Genomic DNA, 18,479 nt, shown 5'->3' with positions numbered 1-18,479 from the left:
TGATCAGATATAGCACAGTTGCATTCCTGTTCACAAAGACCACCTCATAGAGCTCTATGCTGGCTTTCTGCAGCAGTGGAATGGCTGATATGTGATCTGGAATAATGTCTATATGGAAAAAAAGTTAGCTTTTCAAAAATTTTTAATCCTTTTGAACAGACAAAGTGAATTTTTCAAAGCTTTGTCTCTTACAACTGACTTATTTTACTTCCATCTTTGATTCCTTTCTACTTAATATCAGATTGACTGTTTCATGGAACCATAGTGTAAGCTGTAGCTCTGGAGAGTGAAAGTGGGTAGGTATAAGAAGTAACTGCTCTTAGGGAGTGTGAGAAACTATAAAACAGGAACATTAAAAGTAAGAAATTTGAATTTTAAGAGCAAAAAAATGTACTTCACCCTCTTTCCATTAATTCTCAGAAAATCTCACTCAATATTTAGTGCCACACAGGTTGAAGATAATTTCTCCCCTTCAAAGTAATAGGATGCTAAGCAGGACTTAAAAAGGTGGTTTATGTTCTACTTTAACCTTTGAGTTGCTGCTTACTGACATGGTTAAACACATGTCAATAAATTTATTAAAGATCATTCATTGACTAATGTCATTAATCATTAATTTGTAATGCTCTTCAGGATTATGGCTCCTGAAATTGGATGTGTTTATTCATTATGGGCTGTGGCTTCTGAAATGCCCCCTATTTGACCTTTATATTTGACATTAGTGAAAAATTACACAAGGTTGCTACTTATCCTAGACCTCCTACTTGGAAAATAAAGTAACTTGAGGTCATTAATTTTGGTTGCTATCTGTTAGTAATGAATATGTTCATAAGTAAGTTTCAGTGGGTGAGTGGCTGAAATTAGCATAAAGTTAGAAGATGCTGATTAAGGGATTACAGTATGACTTTCATTCCTTGCTCTTTTGAAATTAATGTAATCTCACTGACTTCAGACCCTCTGTAATTGCTTGTGGACAGTTTGATGTTTCATGAAGCTAGTAGTTAGATCACAGGACTGAAACACAGGGAACTTCAGTGTCTGTGAAACTGTTGTGTCATCATCATTGTGTTACACAGGCAGGAACACATTACTTTGATGCGAATATATTTTCCTCACCAGTTCAACAAAATTTAAGGTATTGAAAAATGATTTAATTTCACTTCTATTATATATTATAAACTGTATACTATGCTTCAAATATGGTGAAGTTTAAAGGATCCCTTTAGTGCTTCAAATAATCCTTGTTAAGATAAATAGGCAATGACAAGCAAGTACCTTTCAGATGCTCTATGTAAAGCTGTATTCATTAAAAGGATAAGCTTTGATACCATATATGCTCACAGTTAAAAGAAAAAAAGACTTCTTCTTTGGTATAGCACAATGCATTAAAGAGTCCATACAAGTTAAAGAAAGTGATTATGGTTTCAAAGCCTAGACAACTTTAATTTCTTTGCTTATTATCACCATTAATAGTGTGCTAGTACTACTGTTTTTATGGGGAGAGACAGAGCTCTGTTTCCTGTAAAGCCTTTCCCTGCTATATGTAGCAGAATACTGTGTATATTCCTAATATCAGAAAAAACTGCAGGAAAAAAGAGGCCACTTTCCCAATTATGCCTTTTAGAAGTGAATTCTATCCCTCCTTTTGCTTCAGAACTCCTACATGATCCTGTAAAAAATATCTGCAAAGACTTATAACTTAGTCATGTGAATGAGGTTCACTGAGGATTCAAAAGCTGCATCCCTGGCATGAAGAGTTTTGGTTACCCGTTATCAGCATCACCAGCACATTGGTGCACTAGGTGACAATACGGTTTCACTTTATCTACTGTGTATGCGTCCTCTGTGTTTCTGTTCTTCAACTAGAAGTTTTGCAATTCAAAGAAGTCTTCTGAATTTCATTCAACTGATTTTATCACTGTTGCTCCTCTTGAACTGCATGGAACATCCTTAAAGGGAATTTACAGAGCATCTTTACTGGAGACCTGTTGCAGATGGGAAACTGAAGGTCATATGTCCTTTGTACGTAACCTTTTGTGACTCCTGGCAAATTAATACTTGAAGGAGAGCCCTATTTTTGCTGACTGGTTCTTCCTTTTCTTGTGTTATCTTTGTGTGGCTTTGAGACTTCTTTTCATGTTTGGGTGGAAAACCTTCACTTTGATGGTAGTCAAAAATTGTCTGTTTACTGGGTGGTGCTTACATGCAGCATAGACCAGGAAATATTTTGTAGCTAAAACAAGAAAAGTTTAGAACAGCCTTAAGAAAATTAGGAAAACTTGAAAAAGTCTTGCATTTTGAATCAGAAAGCCTTTTAGTTGCCCAGTGTGGGAACATACTGTTTAGCAGATCTGAATGTCTAGAGGGGTTATATTAAAACGTAGTTCTGAAATGACTGATACCTGATTTACATATATTATGAAGATGCCTCCTACTAGTTCATGGTAAAAATTAATTGAGTTTTTCCAAGGCTTCAAATTTTCTGCTATTTCATGAAAGAGTCCAGGTTAAAACAACCCTTCTTAAGGAAGTGGAAACTGAAGAGTCATAAACAGCAAACGTTTTGGAAATTTTCATTTTGATGAGTTAATATGTGAAAAGGTATTTAGAGTTATCGGATAGAAACTCCAGTCAATACAGAGACAGTTTTTAAAAAACTCAAACTGAAATTTATGATAGGACATTGTACCAAAAGAATGAAAAAAAATTCTATGTTATAGGATCACTTTTCCACTATTATATAGATTAAAAAATAATAGCCTCATATTAAAGGAATGAGTATTTCTGAATTTAATTATCCATATTAAAATGAAAAAGAAGCATGCAATTCTTTTCGAGTGCATTGTATAGCTGTTAGTAAACCATTATTTTAAAAGGATTGCTACATACCTTTTCTGTAGTGGTCATTTCTGTGATATAGCTGTATGACTAGAATGTTAAATTTGTTGTCACTGAGGAAAAAAAATTTTCAAAGAAAGTTCAATTTTCTTCTGTAGGAAGCATGAAGAATTCTGTTTGTGTTACCACAACATAACTTTATTAATTTACTTGTATGGAGCTAATAAATAGATTTTTCATTTAAAGTGCATTTCTACAGAAACAATGGCCTACCAAAGAAAAGTTTAACAGGTAAACAACCATTTTTAAAATAAAATTATTTATAACTATACTAGTCTCATACTTTTTAAGAAACTTGTTCTTATTTACTATTGTTTATTTTCAAAATTACCATTATAATTTTTTAAAAATAACCTTCTTAAAGATTTTTATTACAATTTTAGCAAAGAAACGGAGCTAAACTGTTCACATTTGAATGGCTAGAAACTAAATTCTCCACTGATACATATGTATCTATATCTTCCTCCCTAAAATGAAATTTGAGCATATAAATACCAGAAATGAGTGACAGCAAATATTCAAGCTTATAGTACTTGTGCACAAGGCAAGTACTGAGGGCTGTTTATTGGAATCCTCCTCTGATAATGGACTAAGGTATCTCATAACATGCTATACAGCTAAGTTGTATTACTTTTTTATGATTGGTCTCTTTTCAGTATGGGCATTGCTAAAATTGCAGCTCCAAGTTATTCTGGTAGGTTGACGGTCCGTCCTGTCTGCGTTGGATACCAGAGGTGATAACATTCTGCTGTTTGACATCTGCATCTATCAGGGCTGCACAGAACACTGCTATTGGATGCTGGCATACCAACAGAAGGAACACAGCAGTAAATAGTGCCTTTACACTATTGTAAGCAGTGCTGTAAAGCTTTCAGTGAGCTGTTTTGAGTCACTGCAAAAGGCAGGTACAGAAATTCAGAAGGGATATCATCTTGTCTGTGCATTGTACCTTTTTTGTTTCTCCTCCAGTTTATTTAAGAACAGCAGGGATTTTGGCTTGTAGCTATAGGTTCTCAGCTGATTCTCTTGGAGCAGGTATTTTCCTGATGTACTTACTGGCTTCCTTTCTAATTTTTGTATGTGTAGCTATATACACATAAAGATTGTACATAAATGTTCACAGGGTTCAGGGTGAGGTTGCCTGGTCCTGTTTCAGGCTTTCAAATCCTTTGCAATGGTGATGTCCTGAAGGATGGCAGCATAATAAGCATGCAGATATGTGAATCAGACTCCATCTCTGAAATGATGGGTTATGACAATTACTGTAGGAAAGGAGGTTGCCAGACAAGCCTTGCTGATAAGATTAGTGGTACTGCTGATACTGGCTATGTCAGCACCACACACCTTCACAAGCTCTGTTATAGTAACACAGCAATTCACTGTTAGGCAGAAAAGCATGACAAGAAATAAAATCAGCTAATCAGTCTATTTCTATATTTATAATCTACACCACATATTTAATGGTAAGAATATAAAAAAACAGAAGAAAATGCTTTATCTAGGAAACAGTTTATACATCTTTGTCAAGTCCTGACATCCAAATTACAACCTAAAGGGTCCTTTTAATTTCTGTGTAACACACAAGCTATAGATTTCAAAGCTTACCACTGTGGCAAGCTCACCACTTGCACTGAGGCAAGTTTGCACTGGGAGTAGAATATATCATATAGTGGTGGCCGCCATGTCAGGTTTTGTTCTCTTTTTATGCCAACAGCTTTCTCAGTCTGAGACACTTAGACATATGTTTACATTAACTCCAGGTGATATTCAGGGCCAGTTAGGACCCCTGACCAAGGTGTGCACAGAACATGCTTGAAATCATGGCACTGAGGTTCACACAGAACATGATGTGATGCCTGCTTTATAGTGTCAGATATCCTTTTCTAAGATTTAAGTTAGAAATCAAAATTCCCTAGATGCTCATTGATCTGGATGTAAATGGATATTGAGTTCTTTAGGCTGCATACCCAAAGTGGTCAAATAAGGTACAAGCTGTGTTATTCTCACAGTTCCAAAAATTAAAGGAAATGATATCTTGCAGCTGCATACCTGAAACATCCCTGTTCTCAGTGAAGCCATTATCTGTCCTATACACCCAGCAAAATAATTTATGAGCTTCACACAATTAATTTATTGTATCGTCAAATTCATACTTTTTGAAGAAAGATTACTGTCTCAGTTTCCAGCACTCTTCAGTAGAAGTGACTTTGCATAAATAAGATTAAAACAAAAACAGACTTGCATTTTCTTAGTAGAAACAACCCCAAAATCCCCAAACTGTGGCCAAGCACTTTTGTCAAAAGACTAACAATAGCATTTGCATTGATGTTATGAAAATTTCACTACTTATCACTTTAGTTTAAACTACCAAGTCCACATGAAACAACTGGATTTGATGAGCAGCAAATATTACTGCAAATTGTCATACCAGTTGACTTAAAAATGAACGAAACCCAAGCCAGAGTTGCCTTACCAGACTCAGTAAGCCTGATGCACAAAATCAATTCAAAATGAGAGTTCCACAGGTCAAGACAGATCTAAATATGAGCAAAAACTGACTGGCAAAATAGGCTAATTTTTAATCTACATTATTTTGGCAAAATAATTAAGTAGACAATTTAGTTTTAACCCAAATTCTTACTGCTCATGCTTTGGGGACTAAGTACAGGGAAACTAGCATTACTGGAATCTTCAAATCTTACAAGTAATAAAATATCACAAACACAGCATTCTGGGAAGACCACCTTCTGTATGGAGCTTTTCTTTGTGTTGTCCTAATTCACATCCCATGCTACTTACTGTTTACTGTTGCTTAATTTTGGAAAACTTCAGTCTGAAAAAAAAGTTAATTTTGAAATCCTTTGTGTCTATAGACAGGTTAACTGGTAGTAAAGATGCTAGGTTTTTTTTTTCTTTCTTTCTTTTCTTTGATACAGTAGTGTGGAAATTGTTTTCCTTTCTGGAATGAAAGTTAATCCTTTGTGTGAAATAACAATAGCAAATAGAAAGACAGGCAATTATCTCCAAAAACATGAACTGATTTGTTTGAAACTGAACATCTATGGACTAAGCTATATCAAATTTAGTGCTTCTGAAAATTGTGAATATATAGTAAATCACAAGCCTGAGGGCATGCAAAGCCTGAAAGACCAAAAGCAATGTCCCATTTTACCTGCAACAATCTGCTATAAATGATTTTGTAAGTGGTAGGAGTATTTTGGATTGTAGGAAGAATAAGTAGTGCTTGGCACACCTTATGTGCAGTGCAGAATTCTTTATCAACTTCTTTAATAGGAAGGAAGGTAATCCTTAGTGAAAAGACTCTCATTTGTAAAAGTGAAATGGTTAAAATGTTACAAAGTGTATGATTATTCTTAATTTTTGGATTACTGTAATATGGCAGCTCTGTTATCTAGCAAATCCATATGCAAAAGACAACTGACCAGAATATTAAATATAACCTCTAACTAGATAAGAGAAGCCCTCAGCTCCATAGATGTTTTTTTACAACTACTAGAGCTAAAATAGATCTCAATTAGTGAACAAAAAGCTTTCTCAGGGTTTTCAGGAGAATTGTAATAGAATGTGAATTCAGTGAGGATTAAGAGCAAATTCTGCAAATGGTGTTAGAGGTAAGAACAACATATCCTGAAATCTCACCTTCTCCTAGATTTAGCTGTCTGTGTGAAGTTGGAATTCACAGCTTCAAATTGGGCTTAGGCACATTATCTTCTGGGTGCAAGAAACTGTTGGCATTTTTCCTCTAATGCATGGTGCAAAGCAGCAAGCTGGGGTCTGTGCTATGAACAGAGCAGCTGGTGAGGGCAGAGGGCACAAGTAGTGTGCACCCAGAACCTCTGCAAATGGAGGAGCCCAAACTCTGTCTGCTGTCTCCTTGCATAGGGCTGAGCTAGCAGCCATAAAGCTGTGGTGATACCAGGTGGGGGACAGACTCTCCACCTTGGAGTAGTTTTGGGTATTAGTCACTAGACACAGCAAAGAAACAGGATCTGATGCAAAACTCGGAATGCAGTTCCCTTGTATTCTAATCTGAAGGTTTTCTTCTCTGTGTTTGCAGAAATCTTGAATCCTCTTCTGCATCAAGTCACAGCTTTAACACAAGGACTGCAAAAGGTATCCACTGACTGGAGCCAACAGGCTGGTGGGCTGAAATATTTTTGGCTACAGAGAAGGGATTTAACTTGGACCCCATTAAGTGACTGTAGTTGGAAGGTGTGACTTTGGGCTGAATGGCTTTAAGTAGTTTATAGGAAACCTTGTGGTAGTGATAAAACTGGTGTAGTAATTTCTATTCAAAGCTTTAAAACTGGAGGCATATTAAACAGATATTGTATCAAGAAAATTAATCTGTAGCTATTGATTAAAGTTTCTGCAGACACAAAAAGAACTATAAAAGTAAATGTTTTTTATTAAACCTTTGTCCTGTTAAATGACAGGAATCTACATTCAACTAGCACAGTGTGATTTACGGTAACAAGAAAACTTGAGGCAGAAACTAATTTTCCGCATCCACTGAACTTGCATTCATGTGAAAAAATCTAATGATTATAATAGAAGTACCTCTGGGAGTAAAATTTACTGCAGAGTATGAAATGTCCAAGAAGGTTTAACATATGCAATGTAATATATACAGCTGTTATGCAATACCAGCTCATCCTGTAAGGTGTTGTCTGCTATCGCGGTAGTTCCACTGAAGCTTGGAAAGGATTCACGTTTCTGTATAGTATGCAACCTCTGTGTGTTCAGAAAAGAGCTAAAGGCTACAACTCTTTTCTTCTGTAGTTGTTAAAGTAGTTCTAAATACATTCAGATGTGCATTAAGGAAATTTAAAAACAGTTTTAAAAATATTTGCTTTACTATTCAGTTAAAAAGAAGTGAGCTTGAGTTCCCTTTTTTTCCCCCTAGGTTTCTAGCTCTAGCTATGTAGAACTATCTGTTATACTTTGCATCAAGTTACTTAGTGCTTACATGATAACTTCCTATAGTTCTGCTGTGATGGCAGTAATCTTCAGTATGGAGGAGGTCTTTATTTCTGTTTCCCATGCATTTACATCTTAAGGCAGCAGTTTTATTGATTTCGTCAGCCTTGAATATTAACGCTGGCTGTAAGCCAAATCCTGCCTGTCCGACATACATACTGTTCTAGAGACCTTTATGGAAGTAACAGGATTTGGCCCTCCTAGTTTTAAAACCTTTGAGCTTTTCAATGCTATACATCTATTTATCTTTGTTGTATTTCAAATATGCATGATATTGATTCAGTTGACTATACCAGCTACAGGGTCATTGTTGTACAAATTAAATGGGGATAACTCTATGAGTAGACTTCTTATTTGAAAGCCAGTCATTTTTGCCTTGGATTTATATGCACTTCCAATATGATACATTGAAAGTGCCACAGAACAGAATATGTAACTGGTGTAATATTAAACGATTATTTGTGTAACAAGATATTTATATATTTTACACTTACTTTTATATTGTTTCTAAGAGGAGTTTGTATGCAGAAAGCATTTTTGCTAACCATATTCTGTGTCCACCTACTGAAGCCAGGTATTGCTAGTGTTGCTGAATCTCCTAGCCTGTTAGAGGTGAGCATTCATTCCTAGTGGGCACACGTATTCACAAATCATGTTTTTGTATTTAGACATGTTCAGCTACACATATCAAAATGAACAGAAACATTCAGCACCCAAAAAATCCCAGCACATGTGGCCTCATCCTCGTACGCCCTGTGCCTTATAAGGATGAAGATGCATTAATGGGAATAAATATACACATGCAAGATCAGTCCCTCCAACGAGGCTCAGACACTTGGTCTGTGCAATAGCTTCCTCTGTATCCCAGGCTCTCTAGTTTCTGGCACCTGGGCACTCTACTTCCAAGGCTGGTACAGGTCCCCAGATCTTCCCTCTGCACACACAGATGCAGAGACACATGGTCACCTGCACTGTGGACCCCTTCAGTAACCAGTCTTAGACAGTTTCCCCAGTGACTGGCTTGTGCATCTGGTCTCGGATTGTTACACACAGACATACACACACAAACTCTTTCTCAGTCAGTCTCTGGACCCCGTCTGTGGTCTCTAGCAATCAGCCTTGACCTCTGGGTCTCTCCAGTAGCTGTCTCCTTCCCAGACGTGCACACTCAGATCCACCCCAAACTGGAGTCCACTTCCATACCTGGTTACCAAGCCGCGTTTCGTGTTCCCTGACTTGTTCCGTCTCATATTCGCTGGGGATTTCATGGTGATACACAATCACTCGCAGTGTGTGCACAGACTGGTGTCTACAATTACTGGCACCACAGATACATAGTCCCTGTGACCCATGATCTGATTCCATTTGCTGGCACTCACATCCTTCCCACCCCAAGCACACACAAGCCCCTCACTAAGGTAAAGAGATAGAAATGGGATTTAATAAGAAGACAGGACAGACTGTGGTGATAGGCACAGGGCATGGCCAGGCAGGTAAACAGAGCAACGGGCATATGGATATATAAATATGACTATTTACATGTGATCATCCTCTTTTGTCACCTTATTCATCTATTTTCCCATGCTTATTCCATCAAACACTTCGATTCTTCTCTATCCCCCCCTTTGGCTCATCCCTTAAATTTTTCCTAATAAGTCTTATGCAATGTCAAGAAATTCCTCCTCTTCATCCCATCACAAATCCTGCACCTCCCTCAGTCTGTGGGTTTGTCCCCAGCTTCACTGGGGTGATGCTCCCCTGGAACATTCCAGGTTGAGATGGGGAGCAGTTGTAGGTGATGAGGTTACTGAGTTTCCCCTGCCTGACCGTGTGCCTCACACATCTGTGTGTGGGCAGAGGAGCCTTTTTCTGCCATAACCTAGCAGATCGGTACAAGTGAACTTACATCCTTATCACATTGCTTTCGAATGTGACAATAGCTTATTTCAAACAGCAGGAGAGGGATGAATAAAAACCTCAGAGACTGTATATAAAATTTTCTAGCAACAATACGTGTCAGTGGTTGATCTGCAACAACCCCACCTCCCTACACCTCTTTAGCAACAACAGCTCTCTTAGCACAGCTGACAGACCTGTGACCACAGCAGTGCTAATGGATACCACTATAATTCACAGGTAGTGCTCATGGGATATAATTTGCGCTGACACTATACTGTGAAGTGTAAATTCCCTATTCAGGAAAATGCCAGTTACATTCCCTTCTATATAAAAATTTCAGCATCTCTATTTCTCCGTGTAGGAAGCTGAAAGTCAGTTTGCAACTCAAAGGTTGCAAAGGTATGAATGCATTACTTAAAATTACAGATCTCTAGTCACAGTCCTTGCTTAAAATCATCCATAGTGAAACAGAATGAGCTATTTGAGAACAAGTAAACATTTTATGTTGTGTATTTGCTCAGCTTTACACATAGAATCCCTTGGTGCCTACAAATAGATAAACTTGGAATAATGTTATCTATGTCATTAAAAAAAATTCAAGATTATAAAATTATCAGCTAAGAGAATAAAAAACATTGTATAGGTTGCATCTTTTATGCAGTCCCTTTGTAAATGTTTTCAAATTGCTTTTGGTATAAATCTGGCCAGAGAATTTATGGGAAAGAACAAACAGGAATGAATACTGTTCAGACCTTTAAACTTTGTGATATTTTTCTGAAGAGTGACAATAAAAGCATGATGACATATCATAAAAGGAATAAAAGGGAGAAGAAATATCCAGTGCTTTTAAAACTAGGTCTTTTGGCTCCAAAGGACTGTTTTGTATGAGGCAAAGACAATGGTGATTCACAAGAACCAACTATAAATTATTTGAGGTGAAATTTGGATATTCCAGCGAGCATGACTACAGTCCTTGCACCAAACTTTAAGGCCACCTTATATGTTTTCAAATAGTAGTATACTCCTGAATTTTTAGGCAATAATAGTTACTTATGATACTTTCATATTGTTACTGCAAATAGCTAACAAAAGGGCAATGACCTAAACACTCCCAAATCATCTTGTTTAAGGCTTCATGATATGCTGTATCCAGGGTTACTATAATATTTAGGTGTTTTGTTGAGCGTAGAATACACTTGACTGCTGGTTTAATGGAGATTCCTGATACTAGAGCATCTCACAGAAGTTTGAGGGACCAATCTAAATCTCCTGAATTTCAGATCTGGCTCCTTAAATGACAGCTGCTGAAATCAGGCTGAGAAATTAATATATATTCATATATATACTTCCAGATTCTTCCTGGTCTTCTGTGGTCTGTCAGTGCCTGAGCAGACAGTTTTAGAGGCTAGAATAAGCATCACATTTTTGAACAGATCTTATTCTTAATATAAATGGGACATATGGAGTTATGTCCCTATCAGTGAGTGGGGTAGTAAAGATGGGAGTATTTTCCTCTTTGTTTCTCTAAGTCACATAATTCCCTGTTTTAGAGGCACTTAGTCCTCGACCAGTTATCTAAACAGGTGTTATTCCAGGGATGTACCCCCAACATTTTTACTTGAAGCAGTAGCCCAGATCTGAGGTTAATCCTGCAATCAATTGCACTTGTTACACATTGTTTTGGTTCAAAAGAAGGTTTTGTTACACACAAACCAGATGTCCAATAGAGGATATTAAATTGGGAGCTCTGGTTGTGCACTTTATCACCGTACAAATTTGAACTCATGTTTGATCCTTCATAACACGTATGTGGTGATGGTGTTTTGTCCAGGGACCAGATGAAAGCTAGTCTGAAAGTGAAATCACAGACCATGCAGGGTGTTGATGCTGGATCACATCACCACCTGGTTTTGATTTACTGATCTTCCTCTGTTGTGTTAAATTACATATTAGTATAAACTAGGCCAATAAACAGAGCTATAGAAGGGAATATGCATAAACTTTGTCTAAAAACCAATACTTGTTTTAAAATATTACTTTTTCACTGTCATTTTTCCTCATACAAACTGTGCAAAATAGCTGTTTTTCTCCCAGCACATGAACATGGATGCAAAGATACCGAAAGCAAAGCACTATGTCTTTGATCTCTCCTGACCTAATCTGTAGCTCCTTTGACAGATACGGAGATAACGGACAATCTGATGAATTTGTTCCTGCCTCACTCAGATAGAAAGTCAATCCAATTCTCCATTTCTCAACTCTGTGGGATAACAATTAGTGCCAATGTCTTGTCAACTGTGTGCTCATGGAGTCCTTTCATATGGCAGTCAGTATATATTGAATGAAAACTATACAACAAGAAAGAAAATAACAACTGGGTCAATATTTTAGGGTCAAGTACTTCAGGATTCAGTGTCAAACAAAGCCCAAAAATGAATATTAAGTTATTGTTTCCCTTAAGAATATAGAAGTGCTCTATTTGAATGTTATATGAAGGTCATGGTGATCTAGCAACATTTCAAATGATCATAAAATTATTCCTGGATATCAAAATGTAGGGTAGAGTACATGTTTTGAAGCTATATTGCTGGATACATGTGACATACAGTTAACCTGTTGAACACTATCTGTAAGCACATTCACAAAGAAAATGCATACTGCAGAATGCAGCTCTTTAATTTTGCTGCAAAGGTATAATGAGATCCAGGGATCTTATTTCAAGGTAAAGTGAGATAAATTCAAGGTTGAAAAGGAAAGTACATATTTCTAAAAGTAAAAGTAATTAATCTTTGTAAAATCTTATCCAGGGAAGTTGTGGATTTTCACTGCCTGAAAACTTTAAATAAATCCAGTGTCTTACAAAAGAGATGTTCTAGCTAAAAAAGGAGATATGGGCTTATAAGGATTACAATGGAGAAATTTCTATGGTGTGTTAATATCAGAGGCTAGACTGGACGATTGTCATGGTTCCTAGGACTCAAAGACTAATAGCTTGCCTGCTATTGATTTAATCAAGGTTTGCATTCTAAAAAAAAGAGGAGAAAAAAGAATTTTTCACTTTTTGTCTTCGTAGACAAGGATTTAAAGTGATAGATGCTCACTTTCAAGCTAGAGTTCTTTTGTAGGCAAATGTCCCATACTAACAAAGTTAGGCAGTGACAGGTTGCTATTCTGAGTTCATGAACAAAGTGTCACCAAATAATTGGTGGGTTCTTCTGATGTGCATAAGGGTTTCAAGTTTCTGTAACACTTTGAATTAATGAACAAACTATAACTGCTTATTTGGTTTCTTCTTCTGAGGTGGGTGAGTAACAACGTTAACAAATGTCAGAAATCTTGCTATAATGCAGGAGCTAATAAGTAATTTTTGCAATAAAATAATTACTATTATTATGTGTTTAAACTACATTATCATTTTTGCATTCATTCTGCAATAGTACCCAGACTAATCAGGTTAAAATGGGTTAATTAGATTAGGTTCTTACTGTGATAAAAAGCCAAAAATATTTCTGAGCTATTTACATTACTGGGCAATTCTGATTTTAAAATCAGAGCACATACAACAACTGAATAAGGGTGCAGAAGGGAAAATATATGGAAATACCTTCCTCATACAAATGGTGTGTATGGATATAAAATATAACATATGTATACAGGTCATACATATGTAATATACCATTTGGAAACCTTCTACTTATGTTTTTTTTAAGGAAGCATAGGAAAGTTCTTAACATTACATTGAAAATTTCCAAAAAATTCAAAACAAATGAGAAGAACTGACTCACAAATTTCTTTGAATACACTAGAAAAAACCTCTCACAACTCCCACGAAATTTCTTAGCAAAGGACAGTTTAGAGAATCGTCAACAGATTTGAACACTTCAAAATATGGTGGAATAATTGAAAGACAGGGAGAGGAGGAGCATACAGACAGAATTTTTACCTTAGATTTGTGAGAAATGGAAACTAAAATATTCAGATTATATAAACGATGAAAAATTTTTGAAATTTACTTACTTTCAAGTTTGCTAACGTTAAAATCGAGACATTCTGCAACAAGTGCACAAGTATTTACTGTTTGACTAGTAGATATTTATTGCTAGTGGCTTTAGGCAGAGGCTAACATTGGAAAAAATCAGATTTTAAACTGTAGGAATGTCTTTGACACAGGCAGTGTGAGATAGTCATATGTAGTTTATCAGAGTGCTATGGTCCCGTGCCAGCTAGCACGATGTCCAGGGCACCGAGCAATCTCCCGCCTGCCCCGAGCAGGGACAGATGGAGCCCGATGGCGGCGCGCGGGGGAAGGGGCGAATCCCCAGCTCGGGTTCGCCTCGCACCCCGATGGCCAATGCGCGCGAAGGAGGTAGGATAAAGCGGAGGGACTCCCCTTCGCAAGAAAGGGTTTATTCCAGGGTAAACAGCCACGTGCGTGAGTGGGACGGTTTTGTACCCCGACAAGCAGGCGTGGAAAATACACAGTAACCAATAATACATCAGCCAGGGGGTGTTACCGGGGCGGGGAGAAGAGATTACACCCAATGGGAGAAGGGGCAGGTGGGGAGGATTAACAAGGACCAATTAATACCCAAAGGAGAAATACAGGGAAGAGAAAAGTGTGACTAAAGGTAAGGCATGGATCCTAGGTTTTGGGGTGCTCAGGGCTTTTGGGGCTGGCCCTGGGGTTGGCCATGGTTCACCGTAACATCAGAGCACCAAATATTATAACCAGTAGAGGTCAATACTCTACATTTGTACTGTGTATTGTATTGCAAGCATAGCTAAGCAGTATAAAACATCAAATATAATTCCCATTGTGTTTTAGGATAGTAATGCATAAATTATTCTGCGATTTATAATTTTTTTCACAACTACTTGGTTACTTCAAAAAGGTGTAATTGCTGGGTAAACTCAAAGCAAATTTTGACAGTTGCCAAGGCAGAATCTCATAAAGAATTTAAGTACTTGAAGTGGAAGAGCAGCATATTTTGAAGTCTTACTCTAAACCTGTGAGGTCCAGAGCTCCCACAGAGCTCTTTCTTATATTTGACAGGTCTGTAATCTGTAAGCACTTCAGTTCTTGACCTTAAAGTTGTCCGATGCTTAAATCACTGTTACTGCAGTTGTCAGAAGTATCTCAATCCTGGTAGTTCAGCAATTCAGCCCTAACTCAGGGATCCAGAACTAGGCACCTACTGCCTTCCTCCTTTGAGGGGTATGATCTGCTTAGCTTCCTCAGACTTACAGGTTACTGAGCATGCAGTGATAACAGCTGCTTCCTTTTAAAGCATACCTAGAGAATAAATCTCCCTTTTCACTTAGAGATTTGGTTATTTTAATATGACTGTGTGAATCCTGGTTCATTTCCTCCTCTACTGAAAAAAAGTCTTAATACTGCTTATCTCTTTAGACTCATGAACTTGTTTGAGACTTTATGAACTTCAGTGCATATGTTTGTGAATAAAAATGCTTTCCACCACAGATACTAAACTTATGTCTCCATGATAAATTCCTACATGAAAGGAGCTAGGACAAAAAAAAAGTAAAGCGAGTTGACATGCAATCCATACAGCTTTTCCAAAGGAGAGGTTTTGTATGTTTTATCCAATGATGACACGATGTCAAATAAATGTGGGTAAGTCACTAGGACCGTACTGCATTCAGCAATTAGTTTGAACACAGATAGGGAATTGCTGAATTTGTGGTGAACCTGTGTAAACTATCTACTACAAAGATCCACACCATCAGAAGACTGCCAGGTTGCTGAGTGTAACTTACCTGTCAAAAAACGGGCTTAAAAGGAAATCCTGGAACTACGGGGTGAGTCTGACTTCCATTCCTTGCAAAATGATGATCTACAAAATGGAATAACATGATGAAGCACAGGTGCAATCTCATTGTCTTAGGTGCCAGGAAACATGAAGCTCTATAAGAGTATGAGTAGACAAGTGGGTAAAGGAGAGCCAGAAGACATAATGTGTGTGGATTTGGAAATTAAAATCCTTGAGAAGCTTCTATTTAAAGGCCATGTAAGAAGTTTGGTTGCTATGAGTGTGGAGAAAAAAACAGGCTTAATAGGATGGCAAGATGAAGGGTAGGCCACAGCTTAATTTTAAATCTCTTTTCGGGGGGAAGTAGAGTATGGATCCCCACAGATCAGTGATCTGTGCGTTTTTATGCAATATTTTCAGAGATAACCTTGAGACAAGGAATGTGTAACCAAATATTCAAGTTTGCACATGTTACTGAGGTCTTTCAGGCAGTTAAATGTGACACTGATAGTGAGAAACCCCATAAGGAGATCACTAAATTCAAGTACTGAGTAAAGAAATGCAAGATGATCATTTATGTGAGTAAATAGGAGATAATGGAACCTAAATCATACTTTAAAAATGGTGAACTTGAAAGTAGAAGTTAAACTCAGGAAGAATATCTTGGGCTCTCTGGCAGTTTTCTGAAATCATCAGCTCAGTGTGCAGTTTTTTCTCAAGAACAAACAGAATATTTGGCATCATCAGGAAACATATTGAGACTAAACCAGAAACAAACATTTTTTTTCTCTCAGAAACATTGATGCACTTGATACAGAGCTTTTCCTTGCATCTCAAAAAGGCTGCAATGTAGTCAAAAATGATGCAGAGAAATCAACTTCTCATGATTATGGGAATGAAAAATAGTCTCATAATAAAAGATTAAAGTTGTCATAGAATCATAGAATGATTTGCATTGGAAAGGACCTTAAATATCATTTTGTTTCAACCCCCCTGAAATGATCAGAGACTCCTTCCACTGGGCATGTCCCATCCAGCCTGGCCTTGAACACTTCCAGGGATGAGACATCCACATTCTTCTCTTCAGGGCTGCTATCAAACCATTTTCCAGCCTGTATTTCTGCTTGGGATTGCCCCAATGCAAGTGCAGAAATTTGCACTCAGCCTTGTCATGAGGTTTGCACAGACCCACCTCTCAGGCCTGTCAAGGTCCATCTGGGTGGCATCCCTTCCCTCAGGGTGTTGACTGCACCACATAGCCTGGTGTTGTTGGCAAACTGGCTGAGCCTTTCCATTTTGGGAAGAAAAGCCTGGACAGATGATAAATATTGGCAAAGTCATGAAGATAGTAGTTAAGGCTGTTGTTATTCATTAAATCCCCCAGTACTCAAATACACTCACTGAAACTAGCAGGATGAGAGCTTAAGAGAAGTAAAAGAAAGTGCTGCCTTATAGAGGGATTAGTGAGTTAATGGCGTGTATTGCCACAGGTGTTTGTGGAGATACATACCAAGCAGTTTCAAAAATGGATTAATCAAGTTCCTGGGCAACATGTTGATAATTGGACAGTGAAATCAGGTATGTGCTCCCTGCAATTCCTTCTGTGAAGAATTTCTTCTGAGAAGATGACAATAGTGGATGGCAGGTAGTGGAAGGGCATGTATGTGATTGCTAAATAGTGCCTCCTGCTTTTGGAGAGAAAATACTGGGCTATGTTACTGTTTAGCAAGCATGGTGGTGATACCAGTGTTTCACCAAGGTTAATAGGGTGATTTCAGGGTATGGGTAATAAGGGATCACAGTAACCTACATTACCTTATTCTCCACAATCAATGACGAATAATAGTTGAAGGATAATTTGAGGTAACTATATAAATCTTGAGAGATTTTTAGTAACAAGAAAAAAAAAAAAAAGGAGGCTAAATTTAAGTCATAAGGAGGTGCACATCCAGCTGATCCACTCTGCTATGTTTACATATTTGAAGAAAATAATATGAAGCAGATGTTTATAATATAATTTTGCTATACATTTAATTGGTGGGGGAAAATAGTCTTAATGAAAATTCTTTGTATGTCTACTTATCTTTTTCCTGGAGGATATATTTCTATTAATTTTGAGGGAAAAATTCAGATTTATTAGGATAACTCCAGCTGTCTTCTGAAGTCTCACCTATTCTAACATCAATAACTTAGAGATCTCTGTAATATTCCTACTTTTTCTTCCTAATTATTTCCATCTGAAACTCATGTCTCTTGTAGATTTCATTCCATCTTCTTATTACCTTCATTTAACGTTTGGGGTTTTTTTGACATATCTCTTCTCTTATGACTCATTAATTTTTAAAGCATTAAATTCAAACCATATAAATATATACATATATATATATTTATATAGCACATTTGTCTGGGTAATTTCTTCTAACAGACTTCAAAATAAATGAAATTTACATTTTAGATGCTAAAAAGAACAACTGAATAGAAGGAATAGAGGCACTTTTTTGATGTAAGTGTGAAACAAATCCATTTTTACTTCAAAAAATCCAATGTGCCTATGATTATTTGCTGCCTAACTGCAGTCTGTTTTCAAAATATCTTCACTTTATCTGGACAAATTTAATGAAGAAGCTAAAGTTTTGAGTGAGGTCAGCCGTGCCAAAAAAGCTGAAGAAATATGATTTAACATGGCATCTTTGTTTCAACAAACTTACTAACCTGACTTCATCTCTGGGCCCATGGAATGAATCAGAGAAAGTAGCCTTGAAGAAATTAAAGCAAGCAGACTTGAAGAGATTTGTTTTGAGAAGTCTTTTTAATATCAGTGTAGAATTAGAACGTTATAAAAATACAAAAATGCTGCAAATGAATCCTGAAAGGGTAGTATACTGTGTTTTTTTCATATAAGATACTGTG

At 37.1% G+C, this 18,479-nt stretch overlaps 1 long non-coding RNA gene across 1 annotated transcript in view; it reads left to right on the top strand.

The window, feature by feature from the left end:
* The window catches only part of LOC121676777, a 113,737-nt gene extending 105,500 nt beyond the window's left edge, over positions 1 to 8,237 (top strand). The window contains exon 3 of the long non-coding RNA XR_006020588.1: positions 6,977 to 8,237. This is a non-coding gene — a long non-coding RNA (uncharacterized LOC121676777). The remainder of the gene's footprint in view (positions 1 to 6,976) is intronic.
* Positions 8,238 to 18,479: the final 10,242 nt, after the last annotated feature.

The sequence above is a fragment of the Corvus kubaryi genome, unplaced genomic scaffold, assembly GCF_017639235.1.
Source record: "Corvus kubaryi isolate FWS band 111438036 unplaced genomic scaffold, C.kubaryi_AGA036_p1.0 split1-131, whole genome shotgun sequence".
Lineage (NCBI taxonomy): Eukaryota > Metazoa > Chordata > Aves > Passeriformes > Corvidae > Corvus > Corvus kubaryi.
This window is presented reverse-complemented; position numbering and strand designations above follow the sequence as displayed.